The following is a 21,448-nucleotide window of genomic DNA, read 5'->3' as shown; positions in this document are numbered from 1 at the left end:
ACAGACCTCACTACCTCTGAGGATGCTTGCCACAGATGCAGGCGAAACGTCAGGAGAGAATGCCTCTAGACCAGGGGTCCTCAAACTTTTTAAACAGAGGGCCAGGTCACAGTCCCTCAAATTGTTGGAGGGCCGGATTATAATTTGAAAAAAAACATGAATGAATGCATATGCACACTACACATATCTTATTCGTAGTGCAAAAAAAAACCCTTTAAAACAATACAATAATTAAAATGAAGAACAATTTTAACAAATATAAATATATTAGTACTTCAGTGGGAAATGTGGGCCTGCTTTTGGCTGATGAGATAGAATTGTTGTTGTTATTGTGTGCTTTTAGTCGTTTCAGACTTAGGTTGACCCTGAGAGAGGGCCGGGTAAATGACCTTGGAGGGCCGTATCCAGCCCTCGGGCCTTAGTTTGAGGACCCATGCTCTAGACCAGGGGTCCTCAAACTAAGGCCCGGGGGCCGGATGTGGCCCTCCAAGGTCATTTACCCGGCCCTCACTCAGGGTCAACCTAAGTCTGAAATGACTTGAAAGCACACAACAACAACAACAACAACAACAATGCTATCTCATCAGCCAAAAGCAGGCCCACACTTCCCATTGAAATACTAATGGGTTTATATTTGTTAAAATTGTTCTTCATTTTAATTATTGTATTTTAAGTGTTTTTGCACTACAAATAAGATATGTACAGTGTGCATAGGAATTCACTCATTTTTTTCAAATTATAATCCGGCTCTCCAACAGTTTGAGGGACTGTGATCTGGCCCTCTGTTTAAAATGTTTGTGGACCCCTGGTCTAGAGGCATTCTCTCCTGACGTTTCTCTCCATACAGCCCGAAAAAACCTACAACAACCCAGAAGACAGGAAATCTTAGAGAAGGCAATGATGCTTGAGAAAATAGAAGGAAAAAGGAAGAGGGGCCGACCCAGGGCAAGATGGATGGATGGCATCCTTGAAGTGACTGGCTTGACTCGAAGGAACTGAGGGTGGTGACGGATGACGGGGAGCTCTGGCGTGGGCTGGTCCATGAGGTCAGGAAGAGTTGGAAGCGACTGAACGAATGAACAACAATGAAAAGTCCTGTACGCCAAGTTTGGTCCAGATCCATCGAGACACGGAGGAGCCTTTGTGGGACAAACATTGTTGTTCATTCGTTCAGTCATCTCCGACTCTTCGTGACCTCATGGACCAGCCCACGCCAGAGCTCCCTGTCGGCTGTCACCACCCCCAGCTCCTTCAAGGTCAGTCCAGTCACTTCAAGGATGCCATCCATCCATCTTGCCCTTGGTCGGCCCCTCTTCCTTTGGCCTTCCACTTTCCCCAGCATAATTGTCTTCTCTAGGCTTTCCTGTCTCCTCATGATGTGGCCAAAGGACTTCAACTTTGTCTCTAGTATCTTTCCCTCCAGTGAACAGTCGGGCTTTATTTCCTGGAGGATGGACTGGTTGCATCTTCTTGCAGTCCAAGGCACTCTCAGCACTTTCCTCCAACACCACAGCTCAAAAGCATCGATCTTCCTTCGCTCAGCCTTCCCTAAGGTCCAGCTCTCACATCCGTAGGTTACTACAGGGAATACCATGGCTTTGACTAGGCGGATCTTTGTTGCCAGTCTGATGTCTCTACTCTTTACTATTTTATCGAGACTGGACATTGCTCTCCTCCCAAGAAGTAAGCGTCTTCTGATTTCCTGGCCACAGTCTGCATCTGCAGTAATCTTTGCGCCTAGAAATACAAAGTCTGTCACGGCCTCCACGGTTTCTCCCTCTATTTTCCAGTTGTCAATCATTCTTGTTGCCATAGTCTTGGTTTTTTTTATGTTTAGCTGCAACCCGGGTTTTGCGCTTTCTTCTTTCACCTTGATTAGAAGGCTCCTCAGCTCCTCCTCGCTTACGGCCATCACAGTGGTGTCATCTGCATATCTGAGGTTGTTAATGTTTCTTCCAGCAATTTTCACCCCACATACATAATACATACATAACTAAATTAATCCTGACAACAATGATGCTTGGGAAAATGGAAGGAAAAAGGAAGAGTGGCTGATCCAGGGCAAGATGGATGGATGGCATCCTTGAAGTGACTGGCTTGACTCTGAAGGAGCTGGGGATGATGATGGCGGACAGGGATCTCTGGCGTGGGCTGGTCCATGAGGTCAGGAAGCGTTGGAAGCGACTGAACGAATGAACAACAATGAAAAGTCCTGTATGCCAAGTTTGGTGCAGATCCATCGAGACACGGAGGAGCCTTTGTGGGACAAACATACACCCTGAGTAATGAAGAGTTCTGGCTTGGAGCTGCTGCTTGTTGTGCCGATGGCAGTGCAAGCGGTGGCAAGGCATCATGCCTTTGGCTGCCCACCGGCAGGTGCCCTCCCCTTCGCCCTCGGAGGCGGGCTCTCCTCGCCCTCAGCCACGTGCTGTTTGTTTGTTTGCCCAGATATCCAGGGGGAGGGAGGAGAGGAAGAAGAGGAGGAGGAGGAGGAGAGGAAAAGCCCCTTCAGGCCCAGCCCTGGAGGGAGGGAGGAAGCCAGGAAGGGAGGGAGAGAGGGGGAGGCTCCTTGCTTTCGGCGCTCCTTCCCTTCCCTTCCCTTCCCTTGGAGGCAGGGCAATATTCAGGCTTTCCCAAACGGCCGCCCTCCTCCTCCTCCTCCTCGTTCTCGTCTTTGCGCTTGGAACCGGAGGAAGCGCAGCTGGGGCGGAGTTGCCGCTCCTGAAGCCAAAGCCGGGAGGGAAAGAGAGCAAGCCAGCGAGCGAGGCGGGAGAGGACGGACTCCAGGAGGTTCCCTACAATATAAGGAGAGAGGAGCGCCTTCTGGAGCCTGGAGACAAACCGTGAGTCCCGCCTGCTCTTCTTCTTGGCGGAGGGGCTGCGTTTGGGAGGGATGCGCCTCGGTAGCCTTCTTCTTGGCCCGCCTTTCTCTCCCTCTGCCCTCCCCTCGCTCATTTAGGCAGAAACCGACCAACTTTGGGGAAACAAAAGGCGAAAGCGCAACCAGCTCAAGCGAAGGAATGTGGATTGATTCTCCTTCATCTTCCCTTTTGCGTTGCTTCTTTATACTTGGAAGCTTAAGCAGCGGGAGAGAGACAGAGACAGGAGAAAGCTTCCATCCTTCTTTTCCTGTTCCTTCCTTCTCCTTCCTTCCTTTCCCTTCTCCTCCTGCCTTCCTTCCATCCTTCTCATCCCTCCCTCCCTTCTTCTCCTTCTCAGTTTCCTCCTCCTCCTCCTCCCTTGCTTCTCTTCCTTCTTCTTCTACAGCCTTCCTTCTTCTCCTTCCCTCCCCCCTCCTTCCTTCCTTCTGCTTTTCCTTCCTTCCCCTTCCTTCCTTCTGCTTCTCTTTCCATCCCCTTCCTTCCTTCTGCTTTTCCTTCCTTCTCCTCCTTCCTTCTGCTTTTCCTTCTCCTCCTTCCTTCTGCTTTTCCTTCCTTTCTCCTCCTTCCTTCTACTTCTCTGTCCTTCCTTCTCCTTCTTCCCTTCTGCTTTTCCTTCCATCCCCTTCCTTCTGCTTCTCCTCCCTCCCTCCTCCTTCACTGCCCTTTCTTCTCCTTCCTTCCTTCTGCTTCTCCATCCTTCCTTCTCATTCCCCTTCCTTCTAATTCTCCTTCCTTCCCCTTCCTACTTCTCTTTTCCTTCCTTCCTCCTCCACCTCCTCCTTCTTCCTTCCTTCTGCTTCTCCCTCCCTCCTTCTCATTCATTCCTTCATCCTCCTCCTCATTCCTTCCTTCCTTCTCCTCCTTCTGCTTCTTCCTTCTTTCTGCTTCTCCTTCCTTCCCTCTGCTTCTCCTTTTTCCTTCCTTCTCATTCCTTCCATCTTCTCCTTCTCTTTCCTTCCTTCAGCAAAGCGGACAGAGAGCCCTTCTAGGCGGGAAAGTGGACTAACAGGGCATGAAAGAGGGAAACGATGGAGAAAGGACACCCCTTCCCCTTTCTTTTCTTGGGAAGAGAGGGATTGTCCTCCTCTCTTTGGGTTGGAGGGCTGCGTGCATCACCCGACAGGGATGTTTTCTTCCTTCCTTCCATTCTTTCTTGGAGAGGGTTTCCCCTCTCATTGGGCTCCCCCTCCCACCCCTTCCTCCCCCTGTGGGGCGGGGCCACGCCTCTCCTGCCCTCTGATTGGCCGCGGCTTCTACCTGGCGGTCTTTGTTGTCTGGAGCCGCCTTTGTTCTCCTTCCAGAGGTGTTGGGGCGCCCGGAAGGGAGGTGGGAGGGGGAAACCCTAGGGCCACCCAACCCGACCCCCCCTTTGGCCACGCAGGGATGCCAGCCCGAGCTCTCTGGATGGATGGCCACCCAACCGCCTTCTGCTTAACAACCTCTGGAGATGCCATCACACTCCCATGCTCTTACCATCAGGAAGTTCTTCCTAATGTTTACATGGGAGCTCTTGTCCTGTAGTTTGAATTCATTGCCCAGAGTGTTGAGTATCTACTCACATCCATTATTCCAGGGTGGGCAAACTTTGGCCTCCTTCTAGGCCAGTGGTTCTCAACCTTCCTAATGCTGCGGCCCCTTAATACAGTTCCACATGTTGTGGTGACCCCCAACCATAAAATTATTTTCGTTGCTACTGTAATTTTGCTACCACTATGAATCGTAATGTAAATATCTGATATGCAGGATATATTTTGATTCACTGGACCAAATTTGGCACAAATACCCGATATGCCCTAATTTGAATACTTGTGAGGTTGAGGTGGGGGGATTGATTTTGTCATTTGGGAGTTGTACTTGCTGGGATTTATAGTTCACCGACAATCAAAGAGCATTCTGAACATCACCAATTATGGAATTGAACCAAACTTGGCGCACAGTTCTCCCATGACCAACAGAAAATACTGGAAGGGTTTGGTGGGCAATCACCTTGAATTTTGGAGCTGTAGTTCACCTACATCCAGAGAGCATTGAGGACTCAAACAATGATGTAGATGTGGACCAAACTTGGCACGAATCCTCAATATGCCCAAATGTGAACACTGTTGTAGTTTAGGGAAAATAGAACTTGGCATTTAGGAGTTGTAGTTTCTGGGATTTATAGTTCACCTACAATCAAGGAGCATTCTGAACCCTACCAACGATAGAATTGGGCCAAACGTCCCACAAAGAAACCTCATGTCCAACAGAAAATACTATGTTTTCTGATGGTCTTTGGCAACCCCCTCTGACACCTCCTCATGACCCCCCAGGGGTCCCGACCCCCAGGTTGAGAAACACTGTTCTAGGTGTTTTGGACTTCAACTCCCACCATTCCTAACAGCCTCAGGCCCTTTCCTTTTGCCCCTCAGCCACTTAAGCGGCTGAGGGGCAAAAGGAAAGGGCCTGAGGTTGTTAGGAATGGTGGGAGTTGAAGTCCAAAACACCTAGAAGGAGCGCCAAAGTTTGCCCATGCCTGCATTATTCTGAAGGAGGGCAGTCATGTTTAAATAGGACCATGGAGTCATCATATTGGAAGAAGACCCCAAGGGCCCTCCAGGCAGGACATGCAGGGACATGCCTGCCTTCCAAGCATCCCAGCTTGGCCACCCAGCTGCTGCTTGCAAACCTCCAGAGAAGGAGGCTCTACCACACCCTGAAGCAGCACATTCCACTGACACTCATCCATTGCTTCGTATCCTAGGGCCTTCCACACAGCTGAATAAAATCTCACATTATCTGCTTTGTACTGGAATATTTACTTACTTAGGAGATCCCTCGTTTTCCGAGGATGATTGTCTTCCAATATTCTTGTGGGTCCGTATGTGGCTGTGGAGCCTTATTCTTGCTCTGCATCTTCTTCCGCAGTGAGGGCATTGGTTTCCAGGTGGTTTCCAGGTGGAAGGCGGTCTCGGTCGGGGTTGGTTTGACACGCCTTCCTCTTGGTACGCTTCTCCCTTTCGCCCTCCATTCGTGCCTCCTCAAATTCTGCAGCACTGCTGGTCACAGCTGACCTCCAGCTGGAGTGGTCAAGGGCCAGGGCTTCCCAGTTCTCAGTGTCTATGCCAGAGTTTTTAAGGTTGGCTTTGAGCCCATCTTTAAATCTCTTTTCCTGTCCACCAACGTTTCGTTTTCCGTTCTTGAGTTCGGAGTAGAGCAACTGCTTTGGGGACGGTGGTTGGGCATCCGGACAACGTGGCCGGTCCAGCGGAGTTGGTAGTGGAGGACCATTGCTTCAATGCTGGTGGTCTTTGCTTCTTCCAGCACACTGACGTTTGTCCGCCTGTCTTCCCAAGAGATTTGCAGGATTTTCCGGAGGCAGCGCGGATGTCCCAGTCCTCAAACACTCTCTGCTTCATTCGGAAAAATGCTGCACTCGTAGAGCTCAGGCGGTGTTGTATTTCGGTGTCGATGTTGACTTTGGTGGAGAGGTGGCTGCCAAGGTACCGGAAATGGTCAACATTTTCTAATGTTACACCATTAAGCTGTATCACTGGCATTGGAGAGGGGTTGGCTGGTGTCTGCTGTAACAGAACCTTGGTTTTTTCAATGTTATGGTAGTGCGGACTCAGATAACTGGGTTCAAAGCAGATATCTGTGCATTTAATTTCTTTCTGCCTAGGTGTAGTACCTTACATTTCACTTAATGAGGCATCAAGTCCCCCAGTCATCTGTACTCTTCCTTATGGGAGAGTTTTCCAAGGAGACAAAACCTTGCCTAGATCCAGGGCTCTAGGGAGTAGATATTGGAACCAAAACAGCAGCAACAACGAAGCATGTGGTGTTGTTTTGCAATGTTGTAGTTTAATGTATTGTCAAAGGCTTTCATGGCTGAATCACTGGGTTGTTGTAGGTTTTTTGGGCTATATGGCTATGTTGTAAAAGCATTCTCGCCTGACATTTCGCCTGCATCTACAGCAGGCATCCTCAGAGGTTGTGAGGTCTGTTGGAAACTAGGAAAATTGGGTTTATATATCTGTGGAACAGTGGTTCTCAACCCGAGGTCCCAAGATGTTTTTGGCCTACAACTCACAGAAATCCCAGCCAGTTTACCAGCTGTTAGGATTTCTGGGAGTTGAAGGCTTTTTGGCCTGGGAACCCCAGGTTGAGAACCACTGCAGTTGAAAGTCCAGGGTTGGAGAAAGAACTCTTTTGTGTTGGAGCTAAGTGTGAATGTCTCAATGACCATCTTGATTAGCATTTGATGGCCTGACAGCTTTTAGGTGTGGCTTGTTACTGCCTGGGGGAATCTTTGGTTGAGAGGTGATTAGCTGTTCCTGATTGTTTCTTGTCTGGAGTTCCCCTGTGTTTGAGTGTTGTCCTTTATTTACTGTTTCAATTTTAGAGGTTTTTTTAATACTGGTAGCCAGATTTTGTTCATTTTCATGGTTTCCTCCTTTCTGTTGAAATTGTCCACATGCTTGTGGATTTCAATGGCTTCTCTGTGTAGTCTGACATGGTGGTCGTGAGAGTGGTCCAGCATTTCTGTGTTCTCAAATAATATCCTGTGTCCAGGTTGGTTCATCAGGTGCTCTGCTATGGCTGACTTCTCTGGATGAAGTAGTCTGCAGTGCCTTTCATGTTCCTTGATTTGTGTTTGGGCAATGCTGCTGCGTTTAGTGGTCCCTATGTAGACTTGTCCACAGATGCATGGTACACGGTAGACTCCTGCAGAAGCGAGAGGATCCCTCTTGTCCCTTTCTGAATGTTGCATTGGTTGGATTTTCTTAGTGAGTCTGTAGATAGTTTGTACGTTGTGTTTCCTCACCAGCTTCCCTAAGTGGTCAGTGGTTCCCTTGATGTATGGCCAGAATACTTTTCCTCTGGGTGGATCTTTGTCTTTATTCTTGTGGGTTGTTCTCAGTTTTGCATCTCTTCTTATATCTGAGGTGGAGTCTGGCCTGTAAAGCCCAGTTTAGGTGGTTCAGTTCATCTTGGAGGAGGTGGGGTTCACTGGGGGCCAATGTAAAGTCCACCTAAACTGGGCTTTACATTGGCCTGTAGAGCCCAGTTGAGGTGGTTCAGTTCATCTTGGAGGAGGTGGGGTTCACAGATTATTTTTGCACGGTCTGCCAGGGCTTTAATGGTTCTTCTTTTTTGACTTGGGTGATGGTTGGAGTTTTTATGTAGTTTGTTTTATTAATGTTGTGGTTTGTTTTATTGTTTCAGTCTCAAGGAGTATTTGCAGGGAGGAGATGCTGTGAGATTGTGTTTGGTGCTGTGGAGCAGGCAGCTGTGGAGGAGGACACCGGAAATGGGAGCATTGTTGGAATACAGCTGTTAGGTCCTCACTGAAAATGGGGAATGAGTTTTAAAAGGATGGGGTTTTTACGGGGTTTCATGGGGCTTAGAGTGGATGGGGAAGCATATGCCTGCTTTTTGGAATGACAAAGTCAGGGAAATAGTTTCCATATGTTAGTAAGGAGATTTGTTATATAGATCAATTTAAGAAATGCATGCACTGGGACCATTCCTCCCATGTCAACTTAGAGCAGCAGTCCCATATTTTTTTTTGGTCAAAGGGTTCTGTGGAAATTAAATGTCTTCTGAATCCTTCAATTTAATTTCCACAGAACCCTACCCCCATCTCTGATTTGTTTAATGAAAATGTAATAGAATCATAGAAACTTAGAGTTGGAAGTTACACCCAAAGACGTTCCGGCCCCATTCTGCCATATAGGAATACTCAACCAAAGCCATTCTCACATCTAATGGACCCATTCATTTGCCTTTTAGCAGTCCATGTAGTGTTCCAAAAACACATTTCAATTGACTTTATTTTCTTCCTGTCAGATTTGTACACTGTTGAGCTTTTACAAACATACACAAAAATTTGAAATTGCATGTCTTGGATAATACTGGCTTTAGTATCTAATGATGAAGATCTTGTCAGACTTCTGCTTGGAAGTTCAGCTGCGAGGAAACTGAATCAGTTCCTCATTTCTAAAAGTATATAATTAAATCCCAAAGTGAACATCGTTCAAGACATGCTGTTTCCGATTTATGTGGCCAACTTACCAAGAAAATCTTTCCTGCTCCTGGCCTAGATAGAGCATGTGCTTTCACTGGGGACACAGTTGGAACTGAGAACACAGAAGACAACAACTTCACGCACCTGGTTTATTTTTCCTCTTAGGTTTGGATGCTTCTAACCTGGACCTAATCCTAGTATTGGGTCCATTCTCCAAGTCTCTTCCCACAGCTCATATCCCTTTCCAATGGGATTTATTTATTGTGTCCGAAGCAAATTAAGTTATGATGTATAGAAAAACCACAAACAAAGTTAAAAACTTGCCATTGTACTAAATTTCCTTCAACCAGTAGCTGGCCACTTCAAGTGCCTCTGGTGTCCATGTAAGAAGGTCCTCCATTGTGCATGTGGTGGGGTTCAGTCCACATTGTAGTAAGTGGTCTGTGGTTTGCTCTTCTCCACACTCACATGTCGCAGACTCCACTTTGTAGTCCTATTTCTTAAGATGGCTCTGCATCTCATGATACCAGAGCATAGTCTGTTCAGCGCCTTCCATGTCGCCCAGTTTTCTGTGTGTTCAGGAGGGAGTTTCTCATCCGGTATCAGCCACTGATTGAGGTTCCAGGTTTTAGCCTGCCACTTTTGGACTCTTGCTTGCTGAGGTGTTCCTGCAAGTATCTCTGTAGAGCTTAAGAAGCTATTTATTGATTTAAGGCATTGGCTTGCTAGCTGATATCCAAATAGAGGATGGGCCAGAGATGTCAATGCCTGTTTACTTCTCATAATACTATAATGATACTCTTTTGTTCTGCTCTAAAGGACAATTACTGATATACCTAGAATTGTGTCCCTGGAAATGGGCTCTTTAGCAGAATTGGAGGAAAAGAGGTTTCACCTAAATATTAGGAAGAATAGAGCTCTTCGATAGTTGTAGACTAATATAATGCGGTTTAAATCAGATAATCTGGATTCTCTGGTTTGATATTCTGGATTATATGGCAGTGTAGAAAGGGCAGAGATCTAATATTGCATTATATATAACGATATAATGTCTTCAGTGTGCAAATTAAACAGGGAGAGTGATCAAATGCAGACTTGATGACCCTACCCCCAGCAATTTAAAGCCATTTTGCTTCTCAATATCTAACTGTTCTTGTGTTCTGAGTATACATTATACATCAGGATGACAACCAAATGTTGAGGAATACTCTTTTCTTTAAGCGGGATCCAAACTTCTTCATGATCTATACAAACATGTTATAGCAATCTATAAATCACTAGCTGAGATTCTTTGGTATGTCCAACATATGTTCACAGAAAAGAAGAACACTTCAACATGTTCCAGCAAACTTTCTGTTAGAAACTACAACTACAAATGTATGTGTGAAAAGAAATATCCAGATCAGATAGGAATTGCATGAGTAAAACATCTTTTGTTTAACCTAAAGACCACATGAAAGCGTCTTTCAAAATACATCCAGGGATGGCTGTATTTCTTTTGTCAGACCCTACATTTCATTTGATTTCAATTTGGTGGTCACACCGATAGATCTGTGCTTTTTTAACATGCTGGGGATAGCTTATGAGGCAGGTTTATCAGCTTTATTTATTTGTTTACAATATTTATATTCTGCGCTTCTCACCCTGAAGGGGACTCAGAGCAGATCACAGAACACATATATGGCAAACATTCAATGCCATTATACACTGACAAGACAGACAAATGTATATAGATAGATGTATATATAGGCTTTCCCCTTCTTCAGCATCTTGGAGGCTGTGCTCGGTACCAGCCACAGTGGGGTGCTGTCGCTCCATCTTCCCTACCAAAGAGCTTTGTTCATAAACTTCCTTCTTGATCGAATTGTCGGCATTTCTTCTGGTATTTCCTTTTGGGTTCCTAAAATACCTCCCTGCTTTAAAGCAGTACCTATTTATCTACTCACATGCTGTTTTCAGATTGCTAGGTAGGCAGAAGCTGAGTAAAAGGCCACGAGCTCACCCCAATACAGGTGCCAATTGGCAGGATTTACTGTAGCTGGTGGTTAACCTGCTGTGCTGAAGCCCAGCCCTTTCTCCTCTTCTCTCTCTTTTTGCTGGCTTATAAGCCAGCATGGTGTAGTGGTTTAAGTGTTGGAATTTGACTTTAGTGACCAAGGTTCAAATCCCTTTTTGGCCATGAAAACCCATTGGAAAACTGAATGATAGTTAGGTCAGAAAACTGTATGATAGTTAGGTTTGCCATAGTTCGGAAATTATTTGAAGGCACAAAATAGAAACAAAGTAGTTTTGGAGATAGCTGCTGTTCACCATTCATGTTGTAAGTAAGCACACACAGCTGCAGTTGGATTAGCTAAAGTAAACTCCCATTGTATTGTAGAAGGCTTCCATGGCTGGAATCACTGGGTTGTTGTAGGTTTTCTGAGCTATATGGCCATGTTCTAGAAGCATTGTTTCCTGACATTTTGTCTACATCTATGGCAGGCATCCTCAGAGGTTGTGAGGTCTGTTGGAACTAGGAAAATTGGGTTTATATATCTGTGGAATATCCAGGGTGGGAGAAAGAACACTTGTCTGTTGAATCTAGGTGTGAATGTTTCAATTGGCCACCTTGATTAGCATTTGATTAGTCTGGCAGTCTTTTGGTGTGGCTTGTTAGTGCCTGAGGGAATCTTTTGTTGATTAGCTGTCCCTGATTGTTTCCTCTCTGGAGTTCCCCTGTGTTTGAGTGTTGTTTTATTGTTACAATTTTAGACTTTTTAAATACTGGTAGCCAGATTTTGTTCATTTTCATGGTTTCCTCCTTTCTGTTGAAATTGTCCACATGCTTATGGATTTCAGTGGCTTCTCTGTGTAGCCTGATGTGATTGAGAGAGTGGTCCAGCATTTCTGTGTTCTCAAATAATATTCTGTGTCCAGGTTGGTTCATCAGGTTGCTTTGGCTGACTTCTCTGTAGAAGTAGTCTGCAGTGCCTTTCATGTTCCTTGATTCATGTTTGGGCACTGCGTTTGGTGGTCCCTATGTAAACTCCCATTCTTTCCCAGCTCACATTGTTATTGCATTGCTATTCCAGATGCACTGCTACAAACCCCGACTGAAAGTCTGTAACTCTCCAATCTTTTTTCACCTTGTCTTGATGCTGCTAAAAAGGTAGGCTGTTAGGAATTGTGAGAGTTGAAGTCCAAAACACCTGGAGGGCTAGAGTTTGTTCATGCCTGGTGTAGCCTCTTTATGTCCAGAGAGATGACATGAGAGATAGAAAGTGAATGGGAAATAGCTTGAGATACTATGGGGTTAATGCCTGTGAGCTATATCCTAAATTGGGGAATATTAAATGCAAGATTAAGCTACAGGAAGGAAACAGGATGTTGTGTACTGTGGCACTGAAGCAGAAATTTAGTAAATGAGCCACTCTTAACATCTCTTCAGTCAATAATTATAATAATTAGTTAATAGAAAATGTTATTTCTCTGTTTTATTATAGTCTGTTAGATATAGCAAGACCCTTATATCCGTGGAGGGTATATTCCTAGGCGGATCACAGTTACGTGAAACTGTGGGTACATGGATTGTTAGGTCTTCCAGTGTTCCTGTATGGTAATTTCTGGAAGACGCATACCAGTTATTCATACTACAGGAAAGGAGATTCCACCTGAACTTCCTGACTGTGAGAGCTGTTCAGCAGTGGAGCTCTCTGTCCTGGAGTGTGGTGGAGGCTCATTCTTTGGAGGCTTTTAAACAGAGGCTGGATGGCCATCTGTCAGGGTGCTTTAATTGCAATTTTCCTGCTTCCTGGCAGGGGGTTGGACTGGATGGCCCACGAGGTCTCTTCCAACTCTACGATTCTATGATTCATCTGGAAGACCCAACAAAGTCTTAGAAACACTACTTTGCCATGGCGAGGATAAGTGAAACAGTAGATATGGATTCCACAGTTGTGGCAGCGAGTTGGAGTGGATGGTGCTTGTCGTCGCTTACTGCTCTATGATTCTAATAAGTGCAAAATAGTAAAGCAATAAAAGCAAATATTTTAAAATGGAGACACTGTAGAGAAGAGTGTGTGAGGCAGACCTTTCTAAACACCGGATAATGTTCAACCTGAAAAATTGCCTGAACAGTGTCACATTCTTACATTATGGTAGGAATAAGAGATTTGGAGATATGGATGGAAGGATTCTAACATAGGAGAGTCTACTGTAGAATAGATCTGAAAATCCTGTTATTGAAAAGGGGGCAGTAGAATGCAGGTTCTTTGGTACTTGTCATCAGAGTTTTGGTACTTTGCTGTCAATCGTGAGTTTGCAAGGTCTCTCATCAATTGGGTTGCTTGCTGTATTGAATTGTTTGCTGCAGACATGCTGTAGAATCATAGAACCATACTCACAGGTACGCCTCAGCAAGCGAGAGTCCAAAAGTGGCAGGCTAAAACCTGGAACCTGTCAGTGGCTGAGACTGGATGAGAAATTCCCTCCTGGGCACACAGAAGGGTGGACAACTAGGAAGATGCTGAACAGACTGCTTTGGCACCACAAGATGCAGAGTTAACCTTAAGAAATGGGGCTACAAAGTAGAGTCCACAACATGCGAGTGTGGAGAAGAGCAAACCACAGACCACTTACTACAAGGCAGCCTGAGCCCCACCACATGCACAACGGAGGACCTTCTCACAGTGACACCAGAGGCACTCCAAGTGGTCAGCTTCTGGTCAAAAGACATTTAGTACAATGCCAAGTTTGTAACGTTGTTTGTGGTTTTTCTGTACATTATAACTGTATTCTCAATTTGCTTCTCACACAATAAATAAATAATCACAGAGTTAGAAGAGACCTCAAATGCCACCCAGATGCCTCCCATCTACCCCATAAAAATACACAATCAAAACTCTGTATTGTCAAAGGCTTTCATGGCTGAAATCACTTGGTTGTTGTATGTTTTGTGGGCTATATGGCCTTGTTCTAGAAGCATTCTCTCCTGACATTTTGCCTGCATCTATGGCAAGAATCCTCAGAGGTTGTGAGACCCCACAAACTCTGAAGATGCTTGTCACAGATGCAGGCAAAACATCAGGAGAGAATGCTTCTAGAACATGGCCATATAGCCAACAAAACACACAACAACCCAATCAAAACACTCCTGACTGATGGCCATCCAGACTGTTTGAACAGCCCCCAAAGAAGGAGTCTCTCTACCACTCTTATCAGGCTGCATATTCCACTGCCAAACAGCTCTTACCATCAGAAACTTCTTCCTAATGTTTAGGTGGAATAGCTTTTTCTGCTACTTGAATCCATTGCTCCCTTGTGTCCTGGTCCATAGTAGCCTGACTCTGAAAATCTGATTTTTCCACTCCTTTTCACCATTCCCCCAATGCAAGTGCTGTTAAAAAAAAAAAAGACTTCAACCAGCCACAGGATGAGAATAAAATGAGGCGGGGAGTTGAAGGTTGCATGCAAGGGAGGAAAGAAAGAAAAAGGAGATAGACATTCTAAAATATACTCGTAGAACATATTTCTGATTTTGAAAACATGGATTAGAAGCCATGACCGTTAAAACCTGAACTGGACCTCTGAAAAGAGTATTCAAATCCAGGCACAATGGAACAATTGAAGAAGCAAACAGCGTTACTGGGTGACTTAATGATCTTAAAATACTTTCTGTCATTAGTTGTTGGCAGGCCTCTCCTTGCATTACAAAGCAGGAACTAACTAAGTTTGTTAATGTTTCACTCTCTTGAGTTGAATCAACTCTGACTTAGGACTTTTTGTCTTGGGTTGTAAAAAATCTTGTAGTACAATTGGATTAATGTGTCCTTAATTTAGATAAGAGAACATAAAAATGTTAGAAAGTCGTAGGAGTCTTGGGAAACCCCGCCTTAACGACGAATTCCATAAACGGCATTGTATGAGCTGGATTTCTTGCCTGGGATTGAGCCAAACTGGAGAGGAAAAAGCAGAACAAATGCCCTGCTTGGAGAGCATTAAATATAATGAATGTGAATGAATCCCTTTTGAGATGAACCCTAAACGTTCACAGATATAACTGCAGTATCATTAAATTTGCATTACATGTGTAGATAGTTAGAAGCATAATTTTCTTCTGCCGTCCAAACGGAATTGCCAACTTTTGAAATGTGCTCGCTTCTGTGCCTGACATGCAAAATTGAGCAGGTGCAGCTTCTTCCTGGCATGGAAATAAAGGGCCGAGAAAAGCGTCCTTTGTTGAAATCGTTCACTTGGACTTGTAATTTAAGATGTGAGAGAAAACAAGATGGCCAGTTTTTCAACCATGTTTGGTCACCGTGCTTTTAATAGGGGCCTGAGATGAATAGAGGACAAGATTTTCCTCCCAAAAGATCCTGTCTGAGCTTGGAAGCTAAGCAGGATCGGCCCTGGTAAGTTCATGGATGGGATGCCACCGGGTGTTTATTGTAGAGTGTGTTTCAGAGGAAGGAACTGGCAAAACGACCTCTGGAGATCCCTTTTCTAATTTATTATTAGTTATTTTTATTTATTTCATGCATTTCTACCCCGCCCTTCTCCCATCTAATGGGGACTCAGGGCGGCCTCAAACAAGCATCAAATGATGCTATCATAGAATCATAGAATCAAAGAGTTGGAAGAGACCTCATGGGCCATCCAGTCCAATCCCTGCCAAGAAGCAGGAATATTGCATTCAAATCACCCCTGACAGATGGCCATCCAGCCTCTGTTTAAAAGCTTCCAAAGAAGGAGCCTCCACCACACTCCGGGGCAGAGAGTTCCACTGCTGAACGGCTCTCACAGTCAGGAAGTTCTTCCTCATGTTCAGATGGAATCTCCTTTCTTGTAGTTTGAAGCCATTGTTTCGTGTCCTAGTCTCCAGGGAAGCAGAAAACAAGCTTGCTCCCTCTTCCCTGTGGCTTCCTCTCACATATTTATACATGGCTATCATATGTCCTCTCAGCCTTCTCTTCTTCAGGCTAAACATGACCAGCTCCTTAAGCCGCTCCTCATAGGGCATGTTCTCCAGACCCTTGATCATCAGCATATAAACAATCAAAAATTACATTTAAAACATTAAAAATCATTAAAAATACATCATACAATTCATTAAACAATAAATTAAACATGGCAATTAAATTCAAATCCAAATCAGGGTAAATCCAATGCCGCATATATCCTAAGTTTCTTTCCAATTGCCGCTGTCCACTAATCGAACACCTGGTCCCAAAGCCAAGTCTTCAATTATGTTCTAAAGGACAGGAGGGAGGTGGCCAACCTGATGTCCTTAGGGAGAGAGTTCCACAGACGGGGGGCCTCTACCAAGAAGGCCCTGTCTCTCATCACCACCAACTGCGTTTGCGAAAGTGGTGGGATCGAGAGCAGGGCCTCTCCTGACGATCTTAAGCTTCGTGATGGTTCATAACAGGACATTATTATCATTGTCAAAAGCTTTCATGGCCGGAATCACTGAGTTACTCTGAGTTTTCTGGACTGTATGACCATGTTCCAGAAGCATTCTCTCCTGACATTTCACCTGCATCTATGGCAGGCACCATAAGAGGTTGAGAGGTCTGTTGAAAACTAGGAAAATGGGGTTTATATATCTGTGGAACGTCCAGGGTGGGAGAAAGAACTCCTGTCTGCTTCTGGAACATACAACCTGGAAAAATCACAGCAACCCATTGTTGTTGTTGCTACCTTTATTTCTATCCCGCCTTTCTCAAGGAAGCCAACAATCATATCCTATAAACTAATAAACCTCTAAAATAAGGCAAATACAAAAATAATATAAAAAACCAATTAAATATTTGTGGATATAGCTATAAAGTTAGAATACAGTTAAAATAGAATAACTGCAATTAGAATTACATTTAAAGCTCACCCCCACCCCAAAAGAGCACAAAATTATACCAGGCTCAGTTTGAGGATTAGTTGTGTTCGTTGTTTATTTCTGTTGTTATGAAAATTTTAATCTTTTTTCAGGGGCGGGGGGTGGGGGGAGTTCATACCTTTAAAGCCTCAATAGAAAGCCAGGCTGGTTAGCTGGCAACGCTGGCGGCAATGTTGGGAGTGTCTGGGTGGAATGAAGAGCCTAATCTTATTTATTTCTTGAAGACGTTTGTTGACACTTCGTAAGCCAACAGGGCCCCAGGGTGATATCATTTCCTCATTAAAATTTATAGCCAGTCTTCAGCTCCTAACGTAATTATATTTTTTGCAAAAACAGGTGTATTTCTCATTACACCACAAATGCTTGGTCTGATGTATATCTCCACCTGCTCCTGAGGTGCTTTTTTAGCCAGAAAAGGGAAGGACCTGAAGGAAGCATGATGACCTACCTGGACACACCTGTCTGCCACTGGAATGTAGAGAACTGTATAGTAATGGTAAAGCTAACCATTGACCCATTTGTTGGCAGCCTAATCTTAAGCAAATATGATGACAGTGTCCCACATTTTTCCAGGGAAAGGGTTAGAGTGTGGGGAGAAAATGGGGAAGAGAGATAGAAATACAAGAAGTGAAAAGAAATCAGGAAATTATGATGGTGATAAAAGGTAAAGGTTTTCCCCTGACATTAACTCCAGTCATGTCCTAAGAGAATACCTCTGTGGCAATTTTGAGATTTTCTAATACAGCCCTGGATAAACTTTGGCCCTCCAGGTGTTTTTGGGGTGGTGCTCATCTCTACTTGAAAGCCAAAAAGCCAGTGTTGTCCATAGAAAACACCAAGGTCATGTGGCTAGCATAACTGCATGGAGTGCCATTACCTTTCTGCGGTACCTATTGACCTACTCACATTTGCATGTTTTCGAACTGCTAGATTGGCAGAAGCTGGGCCTAACAGTGGGAGCTCACACTGCTCCCTGGATTCAAACCACTGACCTTTTGGTCAGCAAGTTCAGCAGCTCAGCAATTTAATGTGCTGCGCCACCATAGAATCATATAATCATAGAAACATAGAGTTGGAAGAGACCTCATGGGCCATCCAGTCCAGCCCCCTGCCAAGAAGGAGGAATATTCAAAGCACTCCTGGCAGATGGCCATCTGGCCTCTGTTTAAAAACCTCCAAAGAAGGAGCCTCCACCACACTCCGAGGCAGAGAGTTCCACTGCTGAACGGCTCTCACAGTCAGGAAGTTCTTCCTCATGTTCAGATGGAATCTCCTTTCTTGTAGTTTGAAGCCATTATTCTGCATCCTAGTCATTAAGTTTGAGCATTTGTGAAACATGACCTTAATCAATTGTAAATTAAAAATGGTGATGATTATATTTCCTGTAGTTTCAAGATTGCTACTGTAAAGTGTAATCGTCCCTCCAAATTGATGGTTTTGACTTTTTGAGGATTTTATTAAATTGTTATCTCTCATTCCGCCAGTGTGACTCCATGAACAACTTCCTCACATCATGCTTGAAGACCTAGAGATTTCTAGAGAGAAGAATTCTCTAGGGATCTCTGGGTCCTCAAATAAGAATATATGATCATTTTTCAGCAAAATTGCATAGTGAATAATGTAATCGGATCCAAGTAAGGTGGCCTTCTGCAGCTCACAGATGGTAATTTTGTCAGCACCAATTGTATTTAAGTGCAGGCCAAGGTATTTAGGCACTGCACCCAGTGTTGATCACCACAGGAACCACCTTTACTGGCTTGTTCCAGAGTCTTTGCAGTTCGATCTTTAAATCCTCATATAATGTCAACTTTCCCAGTTGCTACTCATCAATTCTGCTATCACCTGGGATTACAGCATCGACGATCCATACTTGTTTTCCCCCCCACAATCGTGGTGTCAGGAGTATTGTGCTCCAAACCCTTATCATATCTCCTTCTATGTCCCACCTCGGAGCTTAAGATCATCTGGGGAGGCCCTGCTCTCGGCCCCTCCTTTGTCTCAAACACGCTTGGCGGGGACAAGAGACAGGACCTTCTCGGTGGTAGCCCCCCACCTGTGGAATTTGCTCCCCAGGGAAATTAGGTCATCGTCATCCCTCCTCACCTTTAGAATAAAGGTTAAAACGTGGCTGTGGGACCAGGCCTTCAGGCAATCAGGTTAAAGGACAATTGATAATGTTGACTATGGCATGGAAGAGGATTTGGATAAGTTAAGTGGAGTAATCATTAGTAGATGGCTAGCTAAACAGCTAGTTTGATGTGTTCATTTTCTGTAACCTTTTCAGGCTTGTGATCCCACCAGTTCTATCACAGACAGATGGTATTTGTGGCACAAGTTCCAATGGATCATGTGAACAATGGTATTATGCCTCTGATTATAGTCTGCTTATTATTATTATTATTATTATTAATTATTATTATTATTTACTTTTATCCTGCTGTTAAACCTTGCCAAAGAAGGGAATATTTGCTATTGGCCTAAAGTTGTTCATTCTAGAGTGGTCAAGGGATGTTTTTTTAAGGATTGGCTTTACTATGGCCTCTTTAACACTAGATGGAATTACGCCTTGGGCCAATAAGGTGTTGATCACGAGCTTAACCCACTCGGCCAGTCCCCTTTTGGCTAGCTTTATTAGCCATGACAGGCAAGGGTCCAGAATAGACGCAGTGGCCTTCACACCTCCAAGGTTCCTGTCCACATCCTCTGAAGGCACCAACTGAAAATAACCGATTAAAACAGGGCAAGCAGGTGCCTGGGGATCCTTCCACACAGCCCTATATCCCAGAATATTAAGGCAGAAACTCCCACATTATCTGAATGTGGACTCAGATAACCCAGCTCAAAGTAGATATTGTGGGATTTTCTGCCTTGATATTCTGGGATATAGGGCGGTGTGGAAGAGCCCTGGGTCACATCCAATGCTATTGTATTTAAACTGGAGTCCAGATCGAAACCGATCCAGGTGATTTTATCTGCAATGTTCCACATGAATTCCTCATAATGTGCCGCTGAGAGGTCCGAGATTGTCCCACTCGATGACGAGTGCAGAAGACCCTGGACCACTCAGAACAGCTCGTAAGGGTGGTTCCTTGCGGATGCAATGTTAGGAGCTATATGGGCCTTTGCTGCTGCTTCCATTGCCTTGGAATATGCTCTTAAATACTTTATCCTTGGTCGGGCTTGCTACAAGTCTGACACCAACAACGTTCTAGCCTTCGTCTCTCCTGCTGCATTGCCACCATATCCTCATTGTACCAAGGAGCTGGTTTTGCTCTATGAATTAAGAATTAGGGGAGTTGAAGTCCAGAACACCTGGAGGGTCAAAGTTTGCCCAGGCCTGTACTAGATCTCAAAATTACCAGAGAGGTATTCTATCAGGTAAAAAATTTAGCAATTTCTTTATTTGTGGTTTTTTACTTTCACGTGGGTCCTTGTGCCCCTAACCCCAGTGAAAGTGATATGTTGACTGTATATCATCTGTTGAAGTGGAGTTAAACCTGCAAAGTCTTAGGTTGCCAACTTCTGTCAATTAAACCCAAAGATCCCTTTGTAGACTTACTCAGACTAACACAGTCATGGCTTTGAATAAAGACAGGAAGGGACTCATTATTGTCATGTATGGATTACAGATTAATGAGCAGGGTGGTAGGGAGCCCTCAGGCCATCATTCCCTAACTGCTGTCTCTAGAGCACACTGGTGTGCTTGCAGTTGAATGTGTCAGGGGAAATAAATGTAATTACAATCATTGGAGGTTGGAAATGCATAGGCCTTGCCCATAAGGCATCTACACAAGCCACCAGTCTGGTTGTGTCAATTCCGGTTCATCTAAAAATGCGATGGGCAAGCTCATTCCATAGGGTAGTTATTGTTTTCTAAATGGATCACACAAAGTACATTTACACTGTCGAATTAATGCAGTTTGACAGCATTTTGCCATGGTTCAACGCTATAGGATCATGGGAATTGCAATTTTACAAGGTCTTTAGCTTTCTCAGCCAAAGAGTGCTGGTGCCTCACCAGACTCCAAGAATTCCATTGCATTGAGTCAGAGCAGTTAAAGTGGTAGAAAACAGCATTGATTCAACAGTGTAGATGCAGCCTTAGTCAACCCAGAATGAAAGTTGTTCTTTTTGTGTTTCCTCAAGTTGTTTCTGACCTGAAGAGGAACCTAACACAGAGTTTCCTGGGAGAGTTGTGTTCAGAAGTGTTTACCATTGACTTCTGAGGCTATTTTTCTGTGTCAGAAGTGACTTGAGAAACTGCAAGTCGCTTCTGGTGTGACAGAATTGGCCATCTACAAGGACATTGCCCAGGGATCCCAGAATGTTTTACCATCCTCTGGGAGGCTTCTCTCATATCTTTGCATGGGAAGCTGGAGCTGACAGACAGGAGCTCAACTCATCTCATGGATTCAAACCACCAACCTTCAGGTCAGCAGTTCAGCCAACTCAAGGGTTTAACCCAGATATGGGTAAACCCAGGCCCAAGGGCCAGATGCGGCCCCTTGGGGTCTTTTCTGAGGTCCTCTTCTCTCTCACCATCCTAGCCTTCCTTCTCTCTTTCCTTCCTCCTTCCCTTCCTTCCTTACCTGCTTCTTTATCTCCTTCCTTCCCTTCCACCATTCCTTCCTTCTCTCTTTCTCCTCCCTCCCTCCCTTTTTTCTTTCTTTCCTTCTCTCTTTTGTC

The 21,448-nt window shown here is 44.7% G+C and overlaps 1 protein-coding gene across 1 annotated transcript in view; it reads left to right on the top strand.

The window, feature by feature from the left end:
* The first annotated feature begins 2,473 nt into the window (after positions 1-2,473).
* The window catches only part of SYNE2 (spectrin repeat containing nuclear envelope protein 2), a 343,575-nt gene continuing 324,600 nt past the window's right edge, over positions 2,474-21,448 (top strand). Inside the window, exon 1 of the mRNA XM_067468497.1 lies at positions 2,474-2,843. The gene's annotated coding sequence lies outside the window, so the exon portion shown is untranslated. The remainder of the gene's footprint in view (positions 2,844-21,448) is intronic.

This window comes from Anolis sagrei, chromosome 1, assembly GCF_037176765.1.
Source record: "Anolis sagrei isolate rAnoSag1 chromosome 1, rAnoSag1.mat, whole genome shotgun sequence".
NCBI lineage: Eukaryota > Metazoa > Chordata > Lepidosauria > Squamata > Dactyloidae > Anolis > Anolis sagrei.
The sequence above is the reverse complement of the archived record's forward strand: the minus strand, read 5'-3'. Positions and strand labels throughout refer to the sequence as shown.